This window comes from Vombatus ursinus, unplaced genomic scaffold (assembly GCF_900497805.2).
Source record: "Vombatus ursinus unplaced genomic scaffold, bare-nosed wombat genome assembly UNPS02014810.1, whole genome shotgun sequence".
NCBI classification, from domain to species: Eukaryota; Metazoa; Chordata; class Mammalia; order Diprotodontia; family Vombatidae; genus Vombatus; species Vombatus ursinus.
Genome location: NW_020954588.1, coordinates 6,699,337 through 6,704,736, shown reverse-complemented (window position 1 = coordinate 6,704,736; position 5,400 = coordinate 6,699,337). Strand labels below are relative to the sequence as shown.

Sequence of the window (5,400 nt, the reverse complement as noted above, 5' to 3'; positions counted from 1 at the left end):
TGACACTTATTAGCTGTGTGACCCTGGGCAAGTCACTTAATCCCAATTGCCTAAAAAATAAAAAAAAAAAATAGATTTAAGGTAACCTTAAAGTGGAAGGCACTAGCAGCTGGGGTATTAACCAGGAAATGGCTCCTCTAAGAATTCTTAAAGGCAAAGGTGAGAAACAAGAGTATCCTAGGCACAAGAAGAGGGGTGGGACAGTTATTATAAAGGCACAGAGAGGGGAAATGGAGCATTAGGAACAGCAAATAGACCCAGTATGGCTCTATGAATGCAATGGACAGGAGTAAAATATAAGGATACTGGAAAGATAGGGAGGGCCAAGTTGTGAAAAGCTTTAATTGACAAACAGAGGACTTTATATTTGATCCTAGTGGTAATAAGGACCCACTGGAATTGATTAAGTGGGGTGGAAGTGACATGGTCATACCTACACTTTAGGTTGTACACTTTGGCAATTACGTGGAGAGCCATAAAGACTAATTGGGAAGTTAATGCAATAATTCAGCCAAGAACTGAAGTGGGTTGAAACTAAGATGGTGGTTAAGTAAGTGAGAAGGAGACATAGAGGGGAACTATGGAGATAGAAACAATGAGATTTCTCAAGTGATTGTTTATTTGGGGTGACTGAGAGTGAAGAATTACTTTTAGGTTCTGAACCTGGGTGACTGGAAGGGTATTAGAGCCCTCAATAGTAATGGGGAAGGTCTAAAGAGGAGTTGGTTTATATATGTTTGTGTAATTTAGAGCTAGAAGGATCCTTTGAGATTGGGGGTTAGGAAGATTTATCCTTTGTACAAGCTATCTGTGCTTCCTCTTCCTGTCTGGTTTTCCCCCCCTCCCCATCTTTTCCTTTCTTTGGATCTTCTCGTATTTGGAAGCTTGCTTGCTGAAAACATCCCATGTACAACTTTGCTAATTGATGTCCCCTCTTCTTTCCCAGTCAGAGATGAGAAAGCAATCAGATGCACCAGAGTAAGATCCCACCCCTCCATATAAAACCTCTCCATTTCCATGTATTCGTGCTGTGTGGAATAGCAGGAGTGATGGAGAAAATGGCAAGAGGTCATCTCTTACCTGGATCTCTGATACCCTTCATCTTCCTGACATGCCCAGACCCTGTATCTCCTATCCTCTCCAGAGATCTGGTTGTATCTTTGTCTTTTGATGACAATGATGATACTTTATCCTTGCTTCCCTTTCCTTTTCCTCCCCTCCTCAAGCTGCCTTACCCTTTCAAGTTAAGTACTTTCCCTTAAATGAGATCAAAGGCACTCAAATAAAAAATCCTATTGTATTTAGCATTATTGCTGGTTTGCTTCTTTTGTGGAGATCTCTGAGTACCCTTCAAAAAATGCAACAGGCCTGGGAGCCAGGATGATCTAATTCAATCCCTTTAATTTTACTAATGTGAAAACACTAAGCCCTGGAGAAGTGAAGCTGTTCTTGGTCGAGGTGAAGTAAATCTGGGATCTTAACTCTTGTCTTCTGACTCTAAATCCAGTATTCGTTTCACTACACCACGCTGCCTATTATTAACCCCAAAAAGAATGCTTTAAAAACTTAGTTTGCTTCAGTGCTCTGTATAACTTAAGACACCACGTAAATGTATGAGCTATTCCAACCCTCCTTAATGTCCTTCAATAAAGTAAAACCACTCAGAATTCTGAAAAAACAGTTTTCTGGTATATTCTTTCATTGAAGGTAGTCTATTAAAGAGTACTTAGTAGGCAATTAAGTCATTTAATTCTATTAATTTAGACTTTATAATACATTTTATACTTAGCTTGTTAATTGGTAAATGAAACTGCATTTATTTCCAATGGAAAAACAGCAATACAGACCCTCTTCTCTTAGCAAAACTTCTATTTTCAAAGATGTCCCTAATTATTTTGCATTGAAAATGGTACCATTAGAAGGAAAAGGCAGTGTATTTTACCCACAAAAATCCATTTAATTAACATCATTTTGAGAAGCCAATTCTTTATGTTTATTTCCACAGCTTCATTTGACTCCTCAGTGCACCTGAAATAATTTCAGGGTAAGGTAAGGTATAGATGGAAGATAAAAACTCATTCAACATGATTCCATATTTAGTCACTTGGATGATAAATAAAACATTTCCCATTGCTTTTTAAAATATGCTTTACTCTTTTTGGAAGCAAAAAAAAATCCAACAACTAGAAAAATAAAGGGTAGCTGTCATCTGGGGAATAGCTTTATAAATTGTGTTGAATGGAATGAAATATTATTTCACCATATTAAACAATAAATCTGAAAAATCCAGAGAAACATGGGAGGACTAATAATAATATTATTATTAATTATAAGAATATCTTATCTTCACAACAGCTATGGTAGATTGGTTCTATTATTATCCTCATTTACTTATGAGGAAATTGAGGCGACAGAGGTTAAGTGACTGACCCAGGGTTATAAGCCAGTAAAGTGCCTAAGGTCAGATTTGAACATACATCTTTCTGACTCCAAGTCCTGCTCTCTATTCATTGTGCCACTGATATAGAACAAAGTAAAAAGAGCAGGAGGGCAATATGCACAGTAATATAATAAGGTAATGGGGCAGCTGGTAGCACAGTAGATTGAGTTCTCGGCCTGGAGTCAGGAAGACCTGAGTTCAAATCCAACCTCAGAGACTTACTAGCTGTGTGACCCTGGGCAAGTCACTTGACCTTGTTTGTCTCAGTTTCCTCATCTGTAAAATGATCTGAAGGACATGGCAAACCACCACAGGATCTTTGCCAAGAAAACCCCAAATGAGATCACAAAAAGTCCAATGTGACTGAAATGACTAAACAATATAATAATATAAAGAAAAACAATCCTAAAAGACAGTTAAGCTAGACTAATCTTGTCCTGGAAAACAGATAATGAAACACACTTTTTTTTTTCAACAAAGAAGGGAACTATGAGAGAAGAATGTTGACTATACTAAAATTTTTTTCCCCCCAGTCTGCTTTGTTTAACTGTTTTTCTTTATTACAAGGGAAGATTATGTAGGCACCCTGGACTTAATAGTGTAAAAAAGAACATTTATACACATTTTAAAAAAAGTTTTAAGTACTTTGAATTTGCATTTCCAGTTTATAGCTGAATAATCAGTAATTATCCTCTCATTGTGTAGATTAAAACACTGAGACATTAGCACAATATTCTGCAACTCCAAAGGCTCACATTACAGTTAATTTCTGTCAACACATGTGAAACTTTACACAATTAGTTGACATTATAAAGATGTTCCTAATGAAAAAGATCCCTCAGGTCTGAGAAAGAGTGTAAGATTTACTTTTCTACTTACTTACTTTCCTTTCCTACTTTTCTACTTTCTTACTTACTTACTTAACTTAAATTGAGATGGATGTCATAGCTGCCTTCACTACAAATTCATGGCACATAACCTCTGGGGGACCCTCCACAGTGCTTAATTCACCTATTCTACCCTTCTCTCCCTTCTCTTCTGCTTTAGACAACCCATTCCAGACTCTGCTCTCCTCTTGCCTGCCATCACAGCCTGCCATCACAGTCCACCCACCATACTTACTCCAGATGACCTAGCTTCCCATTTTGATAAGGATTTGAGACCATTCTTTAGCAGGCCACCACCTTAATTACCTGCCACTAGTTCTCAAAATTAGTCAGCATCATGACTCTTTTTTTCCCCTTCTTTTTCAGTCAATTCCTCTTCCTTGCTAAGTAAGGCTAATCCCAGCCCTGGCACTTAACTGCCAAATGGGACAAGTCATGTTGCTCTCCTTGCCTCAGTTTCCTTATCTGTAAAAAGAGAGGGTTGGAGTAGATAGCCTCTGAGGTCTCTTCTATCTCTAAATCTATGCTCTTATGATACTCTCTCTTCCCCCCTCCCCACCTCCCAGTCTTGCTTCATTTGCAGAGTTTCTGTCTCACCTAGTAACATGATAGTTCTAGATTACATGCTCTCTATTAAGTGACATGGGAAAGGAACCAACCATTCCTGGCAAAGAGACATATGCCAGGAGAGAGAGTATGGTTTTTCTGAGGTAACTAAAACAAGAAGATTGGAAAGAAATAGGGGAAAGATAGATAGATAGATAGATAGATAGATAGATAGATAGATAGAAAGAACAGGTAGAAAGGCAGACAGATATAAACAGGTAGACAGATAATGATGGATAGATAGGCAGAAGGAGAATTTATTAAGGTTTTACTATGTATTCCAGGCATTAAGTGCTGGGGATAGAACTATAAACAGGCAAAATATTCTCTGGAGGGAGGGTGGGAGATGCCATGGTGGTATGGCAAAAGAGCAACCAGCCCAGTTTTAGAGTGGTCGGAGATGCTGTGTTTGCCCTGTTTCCATTAGTGACACAGAAAGAGTATGAAGTAAAGCGAAATAGGACAAAGGGGAACATGTTAACAGAATGAATGGTTCCAGGAAAGGATGGTGTAACAATTAAAAAGTTTGAGAGACATAATTTCTGGGTAATTTAATCATTTTTATTAATAAGACCAGCATGTTATTAATAAAAGGATGGTCATTTGGTTGGCTCTCTTAGACCAAAGACCCCTCATGGAGGTAGACTCACAGTTTATATACTCTTGGAAGAGTAGGTATTCCTCAAGGTGGAAATCAACTCTGATTGGTCAATAGTCAGTGAGAAAGTGAATATTACAATGAGAGGGTGGACTATATTACAATGAGGGTCTTGGGGTACATGGCTTGGGTCATCCAAATCTCAGTCAAAGGGACTTACCAATTTCCATATCACCTGTCTGACAAAAGGGAGAATCAACGTTTTCCAAATCCGTTTGAACAAAAATAATGAGCACGAATGCACCTGTTAGCCCAAACTTAGAATTTTTTTACTCTCTAATTAGATCCCGGCCTGAGTAAATCTCTGCCTAAGATTTCCCACACTGGTTGATGTCTAGATGAGGAAGTAGAAAAGAGGGAAAACCTTGGTCCTAATACAATAATTAGTTATCAATACCAGAGAAAAATAATCATTTCTCACATTGGGGACAGTGAAGGACTGAGGCAAGTAAGAATTAGACCTGGAGCAATGGGAGAAGGGATTTTCACATCAGTCAACAGTGACTCTGAATCACAGAGATTAAAAAGAGTAGGAGCTGGGAATCTGACACCATAGGATGTGATGAGAACCCTCTTCACATTCCGGGGTCCTACGGTGACTGAATGTACGTGTTTCTGCCTTTCTTTGTATCCCCAGCACTTAGCACAGTGCCTGGCACAGAGTAAGCACTGAATAAATTCTCACTGAAGAGTTGATTGACTTTCTGCAGTGAGTTTGTGGCGTCAGTGGGTCAGTACATTCCACCTATAACTTTCAAAGCTGTCCCTTTTGTGCTTCTCTATTGTCCTTCCTTTTATTTTCTTCTGAG

The 5,400-nt window shown here is 38.5% G+C and overlaps 1 long non-coding RNA gene across 1 annotated transcript in view; it reads right to left on the bottom strand.

Annotated features, from left to right (window-relative positions):
- LOC114053026 overlaps positions 1 to 5,400 on the bottom strand; it is a 9,358-nt gene that overhangs the window by 1,453 nt on the left and 2,505 nt on the right. The gene's annotated exons all lie outside the window — the stretch shown is intronic.